This window comes from Festucalex cinctus, chromosome 1 (assembly GCF_051991245.1).
Source record: "Festucalex cinctus isolate MCC-2025b chromosome 1, RoL_Fcin_1.0, whole genome shotgun sequence".
Lineage (NCBI taxonomy): Eukaryota > Metazoa > Chordata > Actinopteri > Syngnathiformes > Syngnathidae > Festucalex > Festucalex cinctus.
Genome location: NC_135411.1, coordinates 56,685,782 through 56,709,519, shown reverse-complemented (window position 1 = coordinate 56,709,519; position 23,738 = coordinate 56,685,782). Strand labels below are relative to the sequence as shown.

The 23,738-nt window shown below is 42.1% G+C and overlaps 1 protein-coding gene across 1 annotated transcript in view; it reads left to right on the top strand.

Moving 5' to 3' along the window:
* Positions 1–2,985: 2,985 nt before the first annotated feature.
* Positions 2,986–23,738, top strand: part of s1pr2 (sphingosine-1-phosphate receptor 2) — a 36,841-nt gene continuing 16,088 nt past the window's right edge. The window contains exon 1 of the mRNA XM_077496294.1: positions 2,986–3,324. The gene's annotated coding sequence lies outside the window, so the exon portion shown is untranslated. The remainder of the gene's footprint in view (positions 3,325–23,738) is intronic.

Sequence of the window (23,738 nt, the reverse complement as noted above, 5' to 3'; positions counted from 1 at the left end):
CGTAGGCCCATGTGTAAGTGTTATGATGTCACTCAGTCAGGTATGAGCAAACCGCCTGCCTCAGAGGGAATACTCCATATGCAGTCATAATTAGAGGGAGTCCACCCAAGTGGTTATTACCAAGGTAACTTTATTTGTACATTTTCCAGAAATATAAAGGTGCTGTAAAAGGCAAGTGTCAATTGTACTATGTGATACCCCAATGATAGTAAATCTGCAGAAACACACCACTTGGTCAATGAACTAATAAGGCTGGTTTTACAACACAACGCTCAGGTGGTAGAATTTTGAGTTTTGATTTGCTCTCAAGTGGCACAACTGTGATACGTTTCATGGCAGTGTAGATAATCTGGCCTGTTACACGTGGATGAAAATCTCTTATCGTATCAGATATCTCCTTCTCCACAGATCAGATATACCAATCAAAATGAGCTTGATGTCATCTAATGCAACAATCAATGATTGTCTGCCGAACATATGAACACATAAAATCCCACGGTAAAGAAAAAAGTTCAGTGAAAATCTAGACAAATAAATAGCCAGAATATAATACATTAGCGGTGTCTCTATATTTAAGCTAGCAAAATAAAACTAAATTAAATGCTATGTAATGATTAATAATTGTAAAATTTACATAGCATTGTTTACTTTTATGCTATCACTGCCTGGCATAGACACTTGTGGAGTTACTGTATGTGCAATATATGCTATGATATATATATATATATATATATATATATATATATATATATATATATATATATATATATATATATATATATATATATATATATATATACAGAAGACAGCGTGCCTTCTTCACAAATTTTCTTTTCTGTGTAAATTTAACCAATAAAACGTATGACCTTGAACATAAAGTGTATTTAGTTTCATTAAGCTCCATCAAGTAGTTTCCGAGAAATGGGCATTTAGAATGGGGTCAACCATTTTGGAACACCCTGTTTATAAAACGCGACCTTATAAACTGTCAGTGACATTTTTTTTTTTTTTATCAAAATACCCCAAGGACTAAGAATTCCAGTGGAATTTTCACCCTCATTTTTGCTTTTCTGAAATTAGCTTGTGTCGGGGGGGGGGGTCCTTTCTCATGCGAATTAATCCTGCTCACTCTGCTCCTCTCTACTGTGCAACCAATGCAATGCTATGACATACTGTTTAAGGGCATAGCTAGGAGGCTGCTATGAGTTGAGCCCCAACTCTAAACAAATGTCCAAGAGCTTCTTCGCGGTCATGGAAGCAGCACTTCATCACTAATCTGTTGTGGTCTGTATTGTTGCTCCTGTTAGTCTTGCCAAGAAATTAATACATGCTTGGGATGTGGAAGTACTCAAGAGCCCCTGACCTCAGCCCAGTCAAACACCTTTGAGGTGAAATGGGAAGAAATTCCTTCTGGTTTCAATGCAAAAATATCACTAAAAATCATGTAACTGACACAATTCGAGCTTCAAGTAACATGAATCCACCGGACGACAGAACTCTGCTTATGAGCATGGTGAAAATCTATAACCGCAATACACCTGAGACATGACCTCACAACCACACAAGATGACTTGCCTAGTAATGACTATGAAGACGTTATTTGCACCTGCCCCAGTGAATGATGATGACTGACAAGCCCTGGAGGCCCAGTGGTGAACACAGCACGGTATCACAGGGGTCAGACACTAATGTTCATAATGTTTGGTAAGTAGGCTGTATTGACATGTGAAACGCTGCCGTGGGTCACAGTTTGAAAGCGCAAAAAGCTTCTTTCGGTTGCTCACAGAGGAAGCGAGATTAGATGGGAAAAGCGAGGACTCGGACTCGGCGGCACGCTGGGATCTGCATCAGCGGGAGAGGAAGTGAGGAGGTGGAACATCTGTACTTGATTTGTACTATGTTCCGACCCGGGAAAACAGCCCCAAAAATAGGCTGTAAAATGCATTACCTCCACCAAGGAGGTTCAACTTCCATTATGTTTATTTGTTTGTTAGTTAGAGGCCTTAAACAGGATCATTATACTCAATTTCACAGGGAGGAATGGAGGAATTTCAGTTAGTTGAAGAGGTGTGACTATGAAAGTGTCTGAAGAATTATTTTGTCATTGCGGAGGCACCATTTTCTATGAATTATTTAGTATGTTAGTTGATTACTCGCAGTGTTATGCAAAAACTATGGAACGGATGTAAATGGATTTTGTTTCCCCTGCTGCGTCACGAGGCCCTGAATACCAACCCATGAATGATGACAGTGATTTTACGTCTGATCATGTTTACAGTACAATACAGTGCATAATACACCTGTCTACGGTTGGGCAGTCCAACACACCTGTTTTGTTATTGCTTCATTCTCTTCCTTCTCCCCCAAGACCACCACATCCTCCTCTGCCTTCAAGAGGGGTCACCTGGTCACTCAGTAACCTCTCTGCTAGTCACAGCCACCATTGATGCTTCTGCTGTGAAGAACAACAAGCAAGATTTATGATATATTATATTCTATAATCTAAGTCAATCCATATATGAAAGGGATAAATCACTCACACAATGCACACAAGCGCGCATGCTCATTATTGTTCAACAGCAGCATAATTATATTTTGTTAAAAGATTTACAAAAAATATAAATAAATAAATAAATCACTGGGTCGTGTAGGTCTGGTATGGACCTGTCGTTTGTGACTTGGTTATAGAAATGGTTATAGTAGTTCCATTCAAGTACAAGTTCAAAGTACTGTTTTTCAGTCAAGGTACCACAGCATGTGTTCATGCAGCTTTAGTTATAGTCAGTCATTAAAAAAATAAAAATAAATAAATAAACTTTGTTGCAGATGCTTGTGGATATACTTTTTTTTGTGTTTGTGTGTATGTGCGCGTGCGTGCGTGGCGATGGCGTCATACGCGCGCCTACCAGCCTCTGGAGCGTGTGCGTGTGTCAGCGTGCGAGATTGTGTCGTGTGCGTGTGTTCAGTCAGCAGCAGCAACAGCAGCAGCAGCAGGCAGAGTAGGACGAGCACTCGTGCTGCGGCAGACGTGCTGCTGGATCCGAGAAAGCGAGACCGCTGCCGGACACTTTTCGGACAGCTCCGCGCCACCCGAGTTGATCGGACTTGCACCGGAGTCCGCTGAACTTTGGTCCGCTATGGATTGTCTACCAGCACGGACCAGACGGCGCGTCTTGGGACCAAAACGGTCGTGATTGTCATCCGCTGGATGGAGCAGGAGAGCTGAACTTTTAGTTGTGTTTTTTTCTTACTTCTTCTTTCTGTAAGTTGATGAATACACGTGAGCGCCACTGGGGACCAAAGTCATCTTTTCTCTCTCATGGGGTAAGTTTGAGAACATTTAAAAGTGACGCTGTTAACAAAGAAAGTCCCCCCCCCCCTAAAGTTTGGCGCTAAAGTGAAAGTCGAAGCGCAGATGTGGCAACCACTGCAATTGCGCGTCATTGTTTGCGTGTCTGTGTGCATGTTTAATGGATAACACGGTGTCGTTAAACATTAAATAGATGGCGATGGGTGTACAGTAGGCTCAATGCATCTGTCTTGTGCATGCACGTACGTGGGGGTGGTGTTGAAGGGTGAGTGAAGGGGGGGTGTCCTTAAAGCCGTTGTGCAGCCTGCTGTGCCCCCCTTCCCTACTGCTATGACCCCTCCGATGTTGTTGAGGCTTGTTCATCCGTCACTCTAAAGAAGGCATTGTATTGAAAGGATGTATTAATAAGACAAAAGCCTCCATTATCACCAGCACCATGCCCCCCTGCCCCCCTCATGTTCTGGCTAAATCTCTTGGGTCAGTGATGTCCTCCCCAGAGAAAGGCAACTCACAGCTCAAACAATGGCAGACTTAACACACTCATGTTGTGGAAAACACACACAAAGACCGTCACTACTTTCTTAAAAAGGCATTACTAGTGTCTGCCTCTAAAAAAAGGCCTGAACTGCTGCACGTTGTTTCCCAAGATTAAAAACAGCCCTGGAGGTGTCGGCACTCAGCAGCGCTGTGGTGAGAAGCGCCAAATCACTGTGAGATAAGATGATAAGACGGGGGAAATCATGTTTATTGCTCAGATAAAAGCGCTGATCCATCATTCAGTCTGCTGTGGTAGAGCAGGAACAAGTGTGGCAATACCTGAGTGAAGAAACAACTCTACAAAAAAAAAAAAAAAAGCATATGAATGTGGTGATGAGCTTGAATAGACAACAAATGCCCTTGTGATAACATCACAGCACAAATGGGTGAGAAGGAAACACGCTCGGCAGCGCCGCATGAGGGCTTATCAAGTGTCGAAGGCTCTGTCGGCAGGTTCATTGATGGCAGTGTCGTGCCAGACTTGCTCAGTTTGTTTTGGGTTCCCCTTCTTGGGCAATCCCAGCATACCATGAGCAAACCGGAGTCAACACGCCGATGGTCCTTCTGCATTTTGGTTTTGTGTCATTGCATGGTTCATTGAACCAGAACAAACATTCGGACACCACCAGGGCCTGTTTTGGTTTCTTCACACATGAGTTTCCTTTGTCCTTTTTGTGTTTGATCTTGCAGTGTTATTGAACAGACAGTCAGAAATGTAATGAATGATTTCTGTCCCTAGGTAAAATCGATATGAATCTTGCCTATTGGAACTAATAATTTTATCCTGTGTCCAAGGTTGAAAGGGTAAAATTCTAGTAAAATGTGAATATGAAGAGTACAATAGCAGTCATTTTAAGAGATCCTACTGAGATATAAAGTGGTAAAAGTTGGGTGTTGATCAATTGTATCTGGTTTTGGGTTCAAAAGATAGGAACTGGTCCTAAACTGTGAACGTAAATGAGTCAAAAACATGAACCAGCACTGTAGCATTAAAAGTATTAACCTCCAAATGAAATATCTGGTCCAGAGCCAAAAGGTGCTGCAATGTTCCAGAGCAATAAAATATACAAAACAGTATCTCTGAGTAATATCCCAGTAACCATTAAAAGTAAAGATTGTTCCAAATTTTGTAACTTGTCAAAAAAATAAAACACATATATGTTTCCAAGAAAGCTGTGAAAGTGTAAAACAACATTAGCCTATGTCATGGGGAACACCCCAGACACAAACAGTTTTAACCATAAATTTAGAATTTTCACCAATATACTCCTTTGGGCTAATTATTGGACCCCAAGTTTTGTATCCTGTCATTTTCAAGATACAAAACCTCAGTGACAAACCCGTGTACAGTTAAAGATTCAGTCATGTTGATCATGTTGCACTTTCTCCTGAGTCAAAATGGTATATGTACAGTATGTTACAAATCTGTAAAGGTCAAGGGTTAAACACGAGACTCACTCCAGACACAAGCCTCAAGGTACAGTTTTCATCTAGTTTTGCAGCAAGCCCAAGGCCAAAAGGCACAGATAGTTTCCAGTTTGTAAAAGTCAAATGTGAAGGGTAGACCTGTAAAAACAGTCATTTTAGGACACCCATTTTTTCTGAGATCACATGGCAAATATTGGAATCATTATCAGGGAAGCGCATGCCTGCATGCTGCATGTTTGTGTTGCCTGCATTTCATGCGTAACCGGAGATAGGGATTAGCGTGAGAATTGGCGTCACATAGATCTGTCAAACAAATAAACAGATGTTTAAGTGAGTGCGTAGATAAATAAATGACAATTGAGCGGTGGGAACTGGATTTGCGAGGGACTTTCTTTTTCCTACTGGAACCGGTCACTGGGGGGGTCGAAGGCGGGGACGCGGAGCGGGTGGGTGGTGTCGATCCCCCCTCGTAGGATGCTCGGGTTTCAGCCGAAGCCTGGGAGCGGTCCGTAACAGGACGCAGTGAGGCGGCTTTTCCTTTGGGAGGGTGACTCCTCTTTTGTTGTAGACACACACCACTTTATGCAGCGCGATCGGAGGGCTAACAACAGCGTAAGATCTGAGGACTGCACTGCCAGAGGCATCTACCTGGTTAAGTGAAACCATTGCTCAATATGTGAGGGCAGAAAAGAAGTGACAGATCACAGAAGACAATGCAGGAGTTTATACAGTTTTTTCAGGGTAGTGTTCTGACAGTTCTGACCGGTTTGCCCCCACTCCCAGCCTGAAAAACCTTTTTTGGGTGTGTCAGATGCAGCAAAAAAAAAGAAAGAAAAAGTCTTCTCTCACAAGTCACAACACAACACCGGCAGCGCGTTGCTTTCTGATTCACAGCCAAGAGCAGGGAGTGTCGCCCATCTGAGAAATATATGGCGTAATTTTTTTAAGCCCCTTTTATAGATGGATCCACTCAACATCCCGCTAGCTCTGATTATCATTCTAGACGTTCATACAGGCTCCTCTAGAGTACTGAGGTGTCTCAGTCAATGAAAAATCCATTAACTCCTGTTACATTCCTTTTCCACATGAGGGACTTGAACAAACTAAGAACTCCCAATACTACCCTCCCCCCCACCAAACTTCAACACACTGTGACCAGGCGCAGATTCTTCAAACGCATGCCAGGATATCCTGACGCTTGCTAAAGCGACTCATGTCACGTTTCATTCAAAGGCATCCCCAAATCATGCGAGGCCAGACATGTTACGCCCACTACGTATTTTTAAAACTGTTTCGGCCTTTCATCCACTTTTTTAGGTCAGTGAAAACCAGCGTGAAGACTTTCCAAAAACTGTTGTCAGCATTTGCGTGTAGTCGGGGAAAACCGACGTTTTTATTGGCTTATATCCTTTATATGACGTTACCACCATATCCTTACGTGCGCAGATTTTATGCTTTTTCTTCATGACACACTAAAATAACTACACTTTACAAGCGGCCCGCACATATGATTCTAACGTTCCTTTACACCTTTTACAACTTTCTTCAGGCTTCTGATGGGCTGAAACTGGCCTAGTGCGGCATGTTGCTTTTTTTGCAACAGCTTAAAACGCATGCAGCTGAGCTGACACACAATATGATAGCAAGTGTTAGCAACAATCTGTTGGGGGCAGTGTGATGTTTTGAATCCCATAACGTATGACCAGCTTTAGACTGTTCCCCGGCATTTTAAATGTCAGGTTTCTGGTTCATGCTGTGGTTTTGGACAGGATTGATAGCGGTCTGCAGCCTTCACTTGAGGTTGCACTGAGTGATTTATGAAGTGGATGGCAACGGCTTAATCAGTGTGGTCACGTCTTGTTTTTTTTTTTTTCAATTGCTGATCGTTCTACATGACGGAAAAAGTGCAAGAACAGGTACACACGAGGATGCTGTGGTTGAAAAGACCTCCTCTTCCTTGTTCTTCCTCCCACTTGGGAGTCTTTGTTAACCAATCAGCTTTATTTGTGCAGCTGCAAAACTCAACGGGGTTCCCTCCAATCCACCAGTAAGCCAGGCAGCTTTTTCTTAGGTTTTGAATTGTCCAGCTGTTTGGAACTCAGAGCTCTAAGGATGGCATGTGTAAATATTACACTGCCCCCGCCTCCCACAGCCACTATAGCCTCTTTTGTTTTGAAACGGTTATTAAGTTTGCTTCAGCTCTTCAGGCTTTTAAACATAAAGGATTTAACCTTCAGTTCAACGCTAGCCGGGTCACCATTGAGGCCAGACTACTCCATTGGAACAGACTGGCAAGTGGAAATGGTTGCTTTAATACTGCATGACAGAGCACTTCAGAAGGCTCATCCAGGTCCACGTAATTGACCTAACCGTAAACCATGCCCGCATGACCTTGTAAACCAATCAAGACGCAAAACGTCATGTTTGCGATGGCACGTGTGTTTTGATGCGGACAAACAAAAGAAATCCAGCTCCCGGTGGAGCCATTGCGTGGTTGTCCAAAGCCAAGAAAAAAAAATCAATAAAATGGTTAAATGCTGTAGTCACGACTTGTGCAACAGTGATAGCTGTTATCTCCATCGACTAACCGGCAACCTGCTGTAGTCACGGTTTGTGTAAGAGAGACACGAGCGAGACACTGTCCGGTTTATTCCCTTCCTGAAAGCCTCAAACACCTAAAAAAATGCAAAGAAGAACTACAAAGAATCCCTCCAAAATGACCAGAAACTACTACGTCTGTGCTAAGGTAATGTTCTCTCTTGTTGTTTTTAGCCAAAGGCTAACAATAGCTCTTGGTAGCTAACAATTTACATTTGTTGACTTACTATTTATTATAAATGCCAACAAAACATTGAAACTACAAGGTAATATAAATTTATTCTTACCCTGCATGCCAGGAATAATGTCCAAAAACTTTGGTTTTGCCGACAATGGAAGTGAGTGAGGCGACTCGGTCTTTTCCTTACATCTGCAATAGGAGACAGCGATGCATATTTACTTTTGTTTGTATGGCGAGGGAGTGAAGATACCCTTCACTAAAAAATTTAAAGCCCCCTTTGCTTGCTTGGACGAGAAATATTGGCGTCCTGAAAATACCTCTCAGAAATCACAAGGAAGATCTGACAACTTTGCCATTACAGCGCATGCTGTTTCGCTAAACTTGCCCAAACAATGTCGGCGGGAGCTGCTGGTCGCACAATGTGGTCGGGGAGTGGCGTGCCACGGTAATGTCAATTGGGAAATACAGCATATGGACAAAAGTATTGGTATTCGGAGTATTGGGACATTGTGAGGAGTTTTTGTCCATCTATTCGTGAAAAGATTAGGTGTTAGCATTGTTAACTCTCAAATTGAAGTAATCCCAAAGGTGTTGGAGTGAGCTGGAATGAATTTCTTCCATCGCAACCTCATCTGAGAACGCCCGTTTGGCTTGATTACGCACATATTGGCCTTTCCCAAATGTTTCCCATAAAGTTGTTTCATACAATGGCCCAAAATGCCTATAAAGAAGATGACTTAAGGGCTAAAGAACCTAGCCAACCCATGATTGGTTAATTACTTGATCAAGAGGCATGTCTTAAGACCATATAGTGTGTTTTCAAATGGCCAATAAATGCAAGCTGTCCTTTTGGCAGGCAACAGCATGATTTATGGTGTTATCATAAAAATTGCTCCATGCACTCATGCACCGGTGACTAATAGTAGATTGTAGTTCTCCACGAGAAAAGAGTTGACATCATAGAGCGATATCCAAGACACGGAGAGTTTTTTTCAATGCGTAAGGAGCACAGCCATGTTCCCTTGCTAGGCAACCATGTTGTTTTTTTCCCCCCCACTCCATAACATCGTCTCGTTTTAATGGATTTGTGTTTGCTTGGGGATTCTTGGCGCTTTGTCCTTTTTGCTGGAGTGTGAGGATGGATGGACGTTCCTCCATCAGTCTAGCATCTTATCAGCGGGTGCTAGGCAGCGGCAGTGGAAGCCTGGGTAGGTGGTATCATGTTCCATTTCATGCTGTTGTCAACACTTCTTTCCTCCTCCCTCTTCTCCCCCACGTCTGTGGAGTTCATGCAGTGGAACAAGTGCGAAGGTTGCAGTCACAGCGTGGAAACCTTTCACGAATACGTTTCGTCGCCTCTCCTGATCCTTGACGAAAAGATCACATGTGAACATGAGAAGGGGTGGAGTTCAATGTCTGGAGAGGGGACAATACAGTCCGAAAAAGGGGGTTCCAAGCCATTCATTAGCTTGAGCTCATTGTGAAGATATGAACAAGGAAGGTGTCAGCTGAAACTTGTAGATTCTTTGTACTTTCATCAGGACAGCTAGACCTGACCGCACTTCCTTTTGCCGCACACTTCTGCACACATGTACACTGCATGTCGTGATGACACACAAATAGCTCTTTCCTGATTCTGGCAATGGCGGCAAAATTTCTAATGATCTGCTTGGATGAGTTTGATGTGGAAGATGCCCACACAATACTTTTGGGATGATCTAGCATTTTTCTTTGTTGATAATGGATGTACATTTTCTAGGTCACACTCCAAAAATAGAGCAGTTTGATTATGAAGAATATATTAATAACGATTAATTTAGTAATAATTGCAATCATGATTAGGACGATCATTTGTTTTTTGGTGCAAAATAAGAACATTTTTAAACGTACAAAATATGAAGACAAATGTCTTTAAAACACTATAATTATGCAAGTTTCTATTGGACCAAACAAGATTTATTCCATCCATCCATTTTCTTGACCGCGTATTCCTCACAAGGGTCGCGGGGGCTGCTGGCGCCTATCTCAGCTGGCTCTGGGCAGTAGGCGGGGGACACCCTGGACTGGTTACCAGCCAATCGCAGGGCAACAAGATTTATTAAATTAGTTATTAAAAAAAAAAAAAGTAAAAATATAAGCATTTAAACAACTCAAATTTAGTATTAATAATATTTTATTTTTGTTTAGCATTATACCAATTTTGTAATTGTGGAGTGTAATAATTGGAATTGGAATTGAATTTCGATTAATTGCACAGCCCTACCTAAAAGCCAAAGAAAGTCTTCCCATATTAGAGAAGGGACAGAGCAATGCTACATTCTCTTTTATTTCTGCTTCCTTGCGGTGTTAATGGCCATATGTCACAATACACAGTCTAACCTCAAATGAGGGAAAGGCTAGTAAAACGTGTCAAACGTGCTGCAGACATGAGCTAAATATGTCTTGATGTGTTCTTATCGCCGTTTGGAGCCTGTCCTTTTGAGTTTCGGGATGTTTTTTTTTCTTTCTTTTTTTTTTTAAAGACAATTACGAATGGAAATAGGTTAGAGCAAGCCTGTTTTGTCCAAATTGGATCACTGTAATGCCTCTGATGCAGAAGGAACTAGTCAGCCCCAAATGAAATTACACGCAATAAATTTTCGCCTATGGAACTGTTGTTATTTTTATTTTTTTATTTTTTTCATGGCTCTTTGACCATTGGTAAAGTGTTCGGAAGATTATGTCACATTCTTTATTCATTCATTTTCTTTAGAGAAGTATTAGAGGCTTTTCACCTGGATTTAGGGTGAGCGCAGACTTAGATGCGGACGGTTGGTGCTAGTGTAGTGCTGTAACGTGAATCAACATTGGAGTAAATTAAACAGTTTGGAAGAATATAAGCACCTGTCACCAAATAGATACCTCATCAAACAGTGGCCGGGCTATCAGATAGTGACCCACTGACTCAATTTGAATTCTATTGCTAACAAAAACAGCTGCACCTAGCGAGACACGTGAACAGATGAGTCTTATGCCGGCTGCCAAGACGCAGATTGTTTGGTATTGCCTTTTTTTTTTTTTGCATGTTTATGAAAATATTATTTATACAAGATGTCTGTAAAGTAAATAATATGAATACTGTGAAGACATTAAAGTAATTGCCTTAAGAGAAACCTCAACCCAGCCACCGCTCCTTGCCTCCCCCTAGTATAAAGCAGACTATATTAGGGATTTTGGGAGGGGGGTGTCTGGTCCAGTCATGTGGGTTATGGTTCCTGAGGCGCTATGATGCCCTTTTTGTTGTTGTTGTTTTTACACAGCTCTTTGTCTCCTGAGCCCCCCACCTCACACACAGCAAGAACATCTGCCATAAATAAAGCATTGTAAACTTCCTGAGCTGGACGTAAGTGAAGAAGGCAAGTTCACCACCGTCACCGGACTGACTTAAACCGCATTGACATGCACAAGCGGACCCCTCGGAAGAGACTGCACCCAAACTGTCAGACTCTTTGACAAGCGAAAAGGGTAATCCCTAATTAAAAGACGAGACCCCCACTATGAATTGAGGGCACCCATTTTCACCCCCGCCCTCTCACCACGAATTTCCAGACGCTTATGCGGTTTTAATGAAGCATGTTTTTTGTTCTCATGGAACAAAGAACATGTAAGGTTTTGGTGTTCAAGACAAAGAAATGTTTAAAAAAAAAAAAGCCAAGAGGGAAGTGTTTTATCTGTCAGTCAAAGAGGAAGTGTTCTGAAGTGTTTTATGTTGTCTGCTGTCATCTAATGCTTTGGTGACGTAAAGATACTCATGCGACTGATAGCCTACTCAACTGCATACTTTCATTCAATCTGCTGAGCAAATATGTTTGTTGTTCAGTTTTGATTGACACTTTAAGTGTGGTATTGGTTGAACAAAATGTACACTGTACATTAAGAGTGAAGAACAGTTTAGCACAGACAATCTATTTTCCACCACATCTTTTTAAACTTTAGTCACCTTGAAATTGTTTGGAAATCTCAGTTTTCAATCTTTCCATGTTCTGAAACTGCGCAAAGCTTTTCTGAGTTCCTCTCAGTAACGGGAGTTATTACGGGTCGCACGCCTCCTCTTCCTCGTTTAAACTTCCTCTTCAAGGCGCTGCTTGTCATATGTCTTTGTGAATCGCTAGTTTCAAAATCCGATCCTGGCAGTGTCATCGTCTTAAATGCTCGGCCCACACTTTGCTTACTGTAGATTGAGCGTGAACAAGATGTGTTATGCAAAAGAGGGATTAAGACATGGCACCAGTACATTATTTTGGAAGTGAGAGAGGTGCTTTTGGAAAAAAATAAATAAATAAATAAATCAGACTGATAAGATTTGGTGTTTTGTAACATCCCATTACAATTACTTTTCTGGGGTAACATAGCAAATTTCACTGTTTAAATTCACCATTCAGAATATTTTCCCTTTATCGTGAATTGTGACTCACAGAGGTTAGGTTTACATTTTTTCCTGATGGGCTTTACTTTCACTTCATTGTTGAGAGTTCTAACAACATGACGCAGACCAATCTTGTCTGCATTCAAGTTAGGCGGCCTTACTGAGTGGGAACGTAAGATATGGCCGTCGGTGGCTTCACTTCTGCCAACAGCAAGTGAGTGATATTGACAGTGTTTTATTCATATGTAAGTCTGTGATTAATGTTGTCTACGATGGACAAATAAGCCTGACATGCCGTCACACCTTCTGCCTCTGATTGGTTGTTTTTCCCCATGTATGGTTTCTTGTATTGTTTATGAAATCGGGGGCACAAGATGGGGTGAGAAAAGGCAGATTTTTTTGACAGACCAAATTTATCATGTACTACTGTCATAATGATTGTTTTGCAAATATGAAATATCCATTCAGCCTTTTTGAATTTGGTTGCTAACCAAAACAGTAGCACCTACAGAGCCTTGTAAACCGATTTGATCAAAAGTTCACTGTCGTTTTTTGTTTTTTGTGTGTGTGTTTGTGTTTGTTTGTTTAAAAAAAAAAAAGAGAGAGAGAGATGCCCCTCTGCAGTTAAATAAACGCAACAGCCACTTAGAAGAGGAAATACTGTGAGGGCATTACAGTAGTTACGTCTGAGCTCCCGCATAGTTTAAGTAGACAAACATGGGAGTGTGCTGAGGTGTGGTGGGGGGTTTGGTCTCCCGTCTCCCTCTTATCACACTTTGATTTTAGGTGTTGGAATAAACACTTGTAATGGTGATAAAATTTTGCTTGAGGTGAAAATTCAACCACGTTTGGATTATTTGACTGTCGTAGAACACAGAGTATTGGATCTCTTTACACTATGTCAATTTTTTAGGTTAATTTGCTGAACAGGTGATTTTTACATTGTCAGCTTTTGCATCCTTATCAGCAGCGTGTGTGTGCAGGAGGGCATGCAACGCAGATAAGGCTCGTTACTTACATGTGGGCCGTCACAACTAACATATGTAAGCTCTGTTATTTTGATCTCATTTATTATGTAGTAGACTAAACCAGCAGCACTGTGCGGGCTCGTGATCCGTCTGCACCACCGGGGTCATTCAAAGGATTAGCAGCGCTGATTCTCATTATCCCGCTTTTAAACCATGCGTATCGACCGGGGATCAATACTTGTGGTGTGGCTCGGATCAACCACACGCATGAAGCCTCAGGGTGGAGACGGAGGGAGACTATGGCCACGTGCCCGCAGACCATCCCAGCACTTCCTGTTCAGTTCACGCACAAAAGGACCTCACTTACTATATGATCATGTGTGGTGGCTTTTTGTTAGACAAGTATGTCAGTGATCGTGTTGTCCAAAGAAGGCCAAATCAATGTCAGCCCAGTCCAATTAGAGCTGAAGTGGCTGCTGTGTTGAAACCTTGCACTGGAGTGCTTTTTGCAAAAAGCACAAGATTTCATCACTGTAGCCACTTCATTGTTGTATTTACTGCTGTATTTTTGCCATGCAAGAGATAAAAAAACAAAAACAAAATACGTCTTACAAAAATCATGTACATCTCTAAAAATACGGGCAACAATGATGTGACTGCAGTGTTGAAATCTTGCAGTGCTTTTTGCATAGCAGTTTGTCTCACTCACTCTCAGCAGCATGGCTCAACCCAGAGGTGGTGGGTTCGATCCCCACCCCATGTGACCATGTTGATGTGTCCTGGAGCAAGATACTGAACCTCCAATTGCTCCTGATGCTGTGTCATCAGTAGTTGAATGAAGAGTAAGTGTGAAGTGCTTTGTAGGTGGAAAAGTGCTATACAAGTATCGGTTCTCGAAAGGGGTCAATACCAGTATTGGTTGCCCTCTTGTGGCTGTTTTTTTTTTTTTTTTTTTTTTTTTTTTTTTTTTTTTTTTTTTCTTTTTTTTTTTTTTTTTTTTTTTTTTTTTTTGAAGAGCTCAGAATTGTTCATTCGGTAGTCTTACCGATTCAACGTCTTGTCATCATTGCTCTTTTCCTTTTTTTTTTTTTTTTTTTTTTTTTTTTTTTTTTTTTGTGTGTGTGTATGTGTGCGTGCGTTTGCGTGCGTGCGTTTGCGTGCGTGCGTGCGTTTGCGTGTGTGCGTTTGCGTGCGTTTGCGTGCGTGCGTGCAAATACGTATAAATTTATACTCATTCATTCACCTAAAACCTTATAAATATCCCATTACCCTTCGCCTTAACCAGGTACTTCAGAATCTTGCCAGAGTCGTGAGATTTAAATGGTCAGGAGACCAGAGAAAAGGTCAGAAAAAAAAGAAATAAAGAGAAAAGAAAGGTAAATCAAAGTGACATCCAGCACCGACCAAACACTTCCTGCCTTCCCCATGATTACAAAATCAAAGTCTTACGCCAACCCCGGAAGCCTCTAAATTCCAGCAAATTTAGCGAGATCTCAAGAGCCCAGAGGAAAAACTAAAGAGAGGAAGGAGGGAAGGATCGATAAGGCAGAGTGAGATCAATAGAAGCCAGTACATCCAATCCATCAAAGTGAAGTCCAGCACCAACAAGACCCCTCCTGCGTGGTTACAAAACCGGAGTCTTATGCCAACCCCAGAAACCTCATACTTCTAATAAATTAAGATCTCAAGTGACCAGAGGAAAAACTAAAGAGAGGAAGGAGGGAAGGATAGATAAAGAAAAGTGAGAACCACAGACACCAGCACCAACTGATTCAAGGGGCTGTGGGAGGGAGAGGGTACTTCTGTTGAGTTTCAGTAGATGCTGGTGCGACGGATCTGGCATGCATAAGGACCACCACCAAAGAGAGAAGCCGTCAACCGCGGTCCAGCAAAGCGAGCACCCCCCCCCCCCCCACCCCCCCCGGAATCCCCAGGCCGCGGCAGCACCAAGGCCACCCCCAAGCCACCCGAGCGGACACCGGTCAGCGAGCCGACCCAGATACCCGGAACACCCCCGCCCCAGCCCCGGCCCACACCCCCGAGCCCAAGGCCGCAGAACGAGGCCCAGCGGGCCCCCACAGCGCCCCACCGGTCCCCAGCCCCCATCCCCCCACGACCCCCCCGCACCCCACCCAAACCCGCCATCCACCACGACCCAGGCCCCACCACCCCCGACCCCCAAACCCCCGAACACACCCCGACCCCCAGCACCCAACCCCCCACCCACCCATACCTCCACCCCCCCCCCAAACAAGCCGCCCCCCCCCGACGGCCGCCACCCCCCCCCCCGCGAACCCGGCCCCCCGCGAGAACCCCCCACCCCCCCCCCGGAAACCGGCACCGGGCAGCAGCGCAGAGAGGGAAGATGTGCCCACCCCACCTCCAGCCGCGCGAGATTTGCACCGCGGCGGGAGGGGGGAAGCAGAGGAGGAAGCACCAGGGGAGAAGGCGGGACACCAGAACACCGAGCCCGGTGGGGAGAGGCCCCGGTCGTCACGCCAGAGTACAAGTGACACCTAACCCTGTTACTGAGTCCGCCAGCTCGCCGACTGGCGAGCTCTACCCTTACACCGTGAATGTGGCCCCACCCAGTGTATATACAAGTGTGTGCGTGTGGTGCATTAAAATTGGGAGCAGGTGAGTCGGAGCAGAGGGAAAAAATTTCCCCTACTCCGACACACCCGTATCCCCCCCCAAAAAATGAATATGTATATGTGTGGTGCATTAAAAAAGGGAATGGAGGGACAAAGTGGTGGGGCAGGGACACAAATGGGGGGGACCACAGCGCTGCCAGGCACTGCAGTCCATCCCCTCTGATGGCTCCCCGCCCCAACTCACCCCTCCCCTTGGACGTGAGGTGCATTAAAATTGGAGGGGAGTTGAAGGGTGAAGACGGTGTTTCCACCCTTCCCCACCCCACCAAGAAATGTGTTGTGTGCCCTATGTGTATATTTACAAAGTGTATAGTGCAAGCTAGTGAAGTGAGTAAGAGGAGCGACCAGCGGGGCCTCACCCAACCCGGCGGGTGTAGGTGGCACGCCCGCCCCCCAGCACCCCCACCCCCCGCCGCCCCCCACCTCATCCACCCGGCACCACAATGGGCGGACAGCCAGCGCAGCAGGGCTACCGGACAGCCCACCAGCCACCGGGGCCCGCCCGGGGCACCAGGAGTTATACCGGAGCGGGGCAGGCCCCAAACCCTCGCCCGGCCCCCGGAGCCCGACGCCCGGGCCGGGGAGGGAGCCCCAGGCCCAGGGAGAGGGAGGGGGAGGGGCCGCAGGGCAGACAGGGAAGGGGGGGGGGGGGCGGGGGAAGCGGGGAGAAGACGACAAGAAGGCGAAAGGGCGGCTGCAGGGCAGGAGGCGGGGGGGGAGAGGAGGAGGGAGGGCGACAAGGGAAAAGGGACCGGGAGGCAGAGGAGGATGGGCGGGAGGAGGCGAGGAGGGAGAGGCGACGGGGGGGAGGAAGGGGGAGGGGAGAGGGAACCACGGGGCACACCGGAGGCCCACCCACCCCGAACCGCGCCGCCGGGCACGGAGCAGCGGACCGCGCCGGGACGGCACCGCCCCGGGCACCAGGGGAAGCACCCCAACACCGCACCCCACAGGGGGCCCAGGGAGCGGCCAAGACGCAACCGCCACCGAGCAGACAACGGGGGGGGGGGGGGGGGGGGGGGCAGAACCACCCCCGCCCGACCACAGGGGACGGCGTCAAGAAAATTGACTAATTAGCATGCAGTAACACCAAGTGTTGATGCTTAGTGCCCACTAGAAATAGATCTTAAGGAGTTATTGAGTATAGTGTCGTATAGTGTGGTATGCTCGAGCCCACTAGCAGCAACTAGGTTCCTGACTATATAAAAATAAAAACAATCAGATACAAAATACCAAATACAGGAGCAGCGAAAACAGAAGTTGTAACGATGTGGTGGCTCTCGTTAACAGGCAGAATCTTGGCAGGATTAAGTTGCCAAATTGAGATTAAAATATTCTATGTACATAGACCATATTTGTTTAAATCTTGATACTTGATTTTTATTTAAGGCAGAGATTTTTTCCATTGAGATATAATTTATTAGTAAGTTTAACCAGTGGTCGATATTTAGAGATTGTTTATTTTTCCAATTGACAAGGATTATTTTTTTAGCAATAGTAAGGGCTATAAATATAGATTGAGATTGTTTACATGGTCGCTCAGTTATTGTTAAGTCACCTAGTAAACACAGTCTTGGAGATAAAGGAAGCCTACAGTTTAATATATCAGCGAGCTTTTCCAAGATTTTAGTCCAGAAATGCAGCACTGGAGTACATGACCATAAAGCATGAAGATAAGTATCGGCAGTGTTTTGTGAGCACTGGAGACAAATGTCGGAGTCAGAGAGTCCCATTTTTTTCATCATATATTGTGTAATATATGTTCTATGAAGTATCTTATATTGGATAAGTTGCAAATTTGTCTGTTTGGTCATTTTAAATACATTTTCACAGATTTGGGTCCAAAAGTCTGGTTCCGGAACTATAGACAAGTCTTTTTCCCATTTTAAAGTCGGTAAATACGTTTTATTTGTGTATAAAAATAACTTATATATTTTTGATATTTTCTTTATTGTTGTTGGAGAAAGCTTTATAATATCTTTAGCTAAGACAGGCAGTTGGAGCGTATCTTGAAGTGTTGGGATTTGTTTCTTAACCATATTTTTAACTTGCAGATAATGTAAGAAATTTCCCTTTTTTATTTCATATTTCTGGACCAAGTTTGTATATGATATAAACTTATTATCTGAGAAAAGATGATGAAGGTGTGTAATTCCTTTCTGCTCCCATAGGCTTAAATGGAACGACTGATTATTAAGTTGAAAGTCGGGGTTATGCCAAATGGGAGAGAGCCCACAGGGCGCCAATTGGGAGTTTGTAATTTCTAATGCCTTCCACCAGGCAGTCAGGGTGGCGGCTATCATTGGGTTTTTAAAACAATTATGTCGTCTTATTGATTTTGTAATAAAGAGTAAATCTGACAGTCTAAGATTATTACAATCCTTCTGCTCCAATTCCAACCAACAGTTAGTATCTCTGTTGGGTTGTGTCCATAGCACAAGATATTGTAGTTGATTAGCTAGATAATAGTACATAAAGTTTGGTGCCTCTAAACCTCCTTTAGATTTACTTTCCTGAAGAGTAGATAGACTAATTTTGGCTTTTTTTTATTCCAATAGAATTTTATGATAGCAGAGTCCAGCGATTGGAACCAGTTAGACGTAGGTTTAAATGGAATCATTGAAAATAAATAATTAATCTTTGGTAAAACTTTCATTTTTATAGTAGCTATCCGTCCTATTAAAGAGATCGGAAGATTATTCCAGCGTTCCAGGTCACTACGGATACTATCCAATAATGGTGAAAAATTTAAAGAAGTTAATTCAGTTAACTTAGGTGAAATTTTAACACCTAAGTATTTTAAATTACCTGTAGGAAAGGAGTAGTGTGGATCCTGACTTGTAGGATTCCATGAATTTTCTGTAATAGGTAATAATGTTGATTTTGTCCAGTTAATAGAGTAATCTGATAAGTGAGAGAATTTAGTTATTAATTTAAATGCTTCCCCTAGCGAAATAGCAGGTTCTTCTAAATAGAGTAATATATCATCGGCATATAGATTAATTTTATGTTCTATTGTCCCGGAGTGGATTCCTTGGATCCGTCTATCCTGACGTATAGCTAATGCAAGCGGCTCAATAAATATAGCAAATAATAAAGGAGAAATTGGGCACCCTTGTCTTGTTCCCCTTTGTAAAGTAAAACTCTGTGATGTAATCCCATTAGTAGTAACTGTAGCTTTAGGAGAATCATATAATATTGAGACCCATTGAATGAATGACTCCCCGAAGCCGAATTTATTTAAGACAGCAAAGAGGAAGGACCAGTTAACTTTATCGAATGCTTTTTCTGCATCCAGCGAAATAACAACTGCCTTTTTATCATGCCGCTGTGACATACTAATCAAGTTAAAGAGTCTCCTAATATTATTAGTAGAATGACGACCTTTAATAAAACCTGTTTGATCACTATGAATAATTGTCGAGATTACCGTCTCTAATCGAGATGCCAAGGCCTTAGCGATAATTTTAATATCGGTATTAATTAGTGATATCGGTCGGTAACTTGACGGGAGGGTAGGGTCTTTTTCTGGCTTTAATAAAAGTTTAATTGCTGCTATATTCATATCTTGACGTATATCACCTTTACTTTTAATTTCAGTTACTACTCTTAGAAATAATGGAGCAAACATTAACCAGAAATGTTTAAAAAATATAGCCGGAAAGCCGTCTGGACCAGGTGCTCTGCCATTAGGCATACTGTCTAAAGCACGATACAACTCATCTATAGTAAGCGGGGTATCGAGAATATCTTTATGTTCAATAGATAACTGAGGTATATTTAAGCTGTTTAGGAATTCCTCAATATATTCAGGGTTAGGTCTATTAATTTCTGTGTATAGATTTCGATAATAGTTATAAAAAATATGGTTAATTTCTTCTGGTGATTGTGTGCATTCACCATTTATATCTTTAATAGCCGTTATAAGAGATTTTTCCCGATTCCGTTGAAGTTGATTTGCCAGGAATTTACCTGATTTATTATTATGTTCAAAATTATTATATCTCAACTGTTGTATTATAAACTCTGTCTTTTTAGATAACATGTTATCTAACTGTATTTTTATATTCTGTAGTTCTATCCATATTTGATTATTTGGGTTTAATACATATTCATCCGTTAGTTGTTTAATTTTATCTTCCAGGTATTTTTCTAATTTTTGATCCTGTTTCTTTTTATAAGTTGAATATGATATAATTTTCCCTCTAATTACCGCTTTCCCTGCTTCCCAGAGAAGAGATGGAGATATATTTGGAGAGTCATTTATTTCCAAAAAATCTGCCCACTCCCTTCTAATAATTTTATCAAACTCTACGTCTTTCAGTAATGAGATGTTAAAACGCCATATCGGGGGAGGTTTAAAGGTAGAGTCAATTTGTAGAGTGAGGGAGACTGGTGCATGATCACTTATAATTATAGAATGTATTTTTATAGCAGTTTTATCAACAATAGAATTATTTGTAAGGAAAAAATCAATTCTTGAGAATGATCGGTGCACAGCAGAGAAGAAAGTAAATTCCTTCTTAGTTGGGTTTTGAAGTCTCCAGCCATCGCTGAGGCCAAAATCCTCCATATACTCATCTATTATTTTAGCGGATCGTAATCGCCTTGTATATATCGTATTATTAGAACGATCTATTAACGGGTTCAAGACCGTGTTAAAATCACCTCCAATAATAATAGTAGAATTTGTTGCTAAATCGAGTAACCGAGAGAAAAATTCATGGAAAAAATCAGGGTCATCATTATTTGGGGCATATAAATTACCAATTGTATATACTTTATTAAATATAGTTACCTGGATAATAATATATCGGCCCTCTAAATCTGTTACTATATTATTTAGAGTAAAGAATAAATTCTTATGTATAAGTATAGAGACACCTCTTTGTCTACTATTATAGGAGGCAGAGTAAACTTGACTAAAATTTTTATCTATAAATAATTTTTCTTCTGATTTTTGTAAGTGGGTTTCTTGTAGGAGACAAATATCTGCCTTAAATTTTGAGAGATGGTCTAAAATTTTTATTCTTTTTGCCTGGGAGCGAGCGCCACACACATTCCAGGAGACCAGAGCTAATTTCTGCATACAAGCAATATAGACTCAGTCTTATGTATACATCTATATAAGCTGCTTATTAATATTAACATATTGTAGGATAGCAAAAGAGTAATTAGGCAATTTATATAATTTATATAAAGAGAGAGATAGCAAGTAGATAAGTATAATAGTGAAGAAACGTGGGGGGAAGTGAGTGTGAAGGAAATCTGTGGGGGATTCAACATAACAATACACCAGTAAATGGTGACCTAAGCGAGATTATTATTATTATTATTAATTTATTTTTTTAAGAATATATTTCTATATTATTATTATTATTATTATTATTACTTTATAGCCTATGCATAATATAAATTCATATTCTATTTCGTAACCCATTATCCATACATATACATACATATACATATACATATATATACATATATACACATATACATACACATACATATACATATACCTACGTCAAATAATCACACAATGCTCGGCTCTACCAATTGTCAGTTAGAACAGCCAAGGGGTCGAGGTTGGGTTTCGGAATAGCTGGCCGTCGATATATAATTTATCAACGACCATCGAAGTCCGTTTACCCTCCTGTCTATTTTGTTTCATGATAGGAAACAGTACTTTTCGCCGCTCGTTTATCTCTCTTGGGAATTGATCATTCATCCCGAAAGATGTCCCTTTGAGCTCCCGTCCTTTACTTTTTACCAATTCTTTATGTTTAAAATGTTCGAACTTAGCAATAATAGGACGGGGCTTATTGCCCTTACGAGCTCCGAGCCGGTGTACACGGTGAAAAGAGATATTATTTACCGTCTCCTGTGGGATCTTTAGCGATGATGTCATGAATTTTTTTATCTCACCCTCTGGATTATCTGGAGAATTTTCGGATATACCTGAGAATATTAGATTTTCCCGCATACTACGGGATTGAACATCTAAGACCGTTTCCTTTAGCATTTTATTTTCCTTTTTAATCGTCTCCAACTCGGCTGTGACAGCGACGAGAGAGGAGCGTAGCTCGGAGTTATCGCATTGGAGATCGCTTACCTGTTGGCTAACGAATTCCAAACTTGCCTTTAATTCTTTGACGTCCTCGCGGATAAGACAGAGGACGTCAAGTTTTTTATTTATGGAATCCAGCATACTCACCGATACGTCGGCGGTTGCTAAATCGTCCGTGTCTGTTGACGAGTCATTTTTCCTTTTTTTTTTCGAAGGATTATCCCGACTGGCCGCCGGCTCATCCATCGCGCAGCTATAAAAATGATCGTCAATAAAACGTTCGAGGTCGTCCACACTGGATAATATTTCCGATCTTTCTTAGAAAAGAAAAAAATCGAATTTATCTAATCATTAAATTCGGGTTTAATTAGAAATATAAAGCTAATTCTATTTTAGCAGCAGAGCGCCGCCATGTTAGATTTTCCCAGTCTCGCTACCGGTCACGCGATAGTCACAGCATCTCGCGATGGGAAATGTAGTTCCTCTTCTGTTGTGTCTTCTGTCTGCTGTGTCATCAGTAGTTGAATGAAGAGTAAGTGTGAAGTGCTTTGTAGGTGGAAAAGTGCTATACAAGTATCGGTTCTCGAAAGGGGTCAATACCAGTATTGGTTGCCCTCTTGTGGCTGTTTTATGATCAGGAACTAGAAAATAGAATTTAAAAATTGTTATATTGGGATATATATTTTAGGCCTTTCTTAAAATTGTCTTTTCTTGGATTAGGGGTTAGGGTTTTAGGGTTGAGTTGAGTACTTGGACTAGTATCAGTCTGGGTGTGTGTGTGTATGTGTGTGTGTGTGGGGGGGGGGGGGGGGTTATCGAACATCCCTAATAATAAATACTAATACAAATTGCAAATACATTTTTATTTGATTAATCATTGTGAGTCGAGTGGTTAGCACATCTGCCTCCCAGTTCTGAGGACTCGGGTTCGAGTCCAGGCTCCGGCCTTCCTGGGTGGAGTTTGCAAATATTAGCAGCCATAGCTGGAACCATATTCATCTAGAATTCAGAACGACCCACATTTTATTTTTAGGTCATCAAAGGTCAGATTAGTATTTAACATTCTTAGCATCACATTTCAATACTCTTATTTTTAATTTTTTTTTTTTACTATATTATATCATAATCTTACCCTTGATTTTTACTGCATAAAGAGTACAGTCACCCACACTCAAAATGAAGTATGAAAATATGTTCAGAACAAGAATTAGACTGATTTTAGAATACATCTACAAAAAAAAAAAAGTTTGGGATCACTGTACTATAAAAGTACAGCTAGAACCACATTGGTACTGATAAAAAATGTTTCTTTAGAGAGTTTTTTTTTAATTAACACAATTGTCACAGGAGCAAAGATGTTTCTTTCGTGGAAAGAGTTCGCCATACTTTGTTACAGGATGTTAGTTCCAAACCACAAACGTCTGTGGCCACCAAACAGTTGAAACCCTGTAGCGCAATCAAGGTTTTCCTGTAATGAAAAAAAAAGAAAAAAAAAAAAAAAAAAGAGGACGTTAGGGAGCGCTCCTGTCTTGTAACAGGTGTGCAAAGCATGGAGCTCTTTAAAAGAGTGGAAAGTGAGTGAGTTTTAAT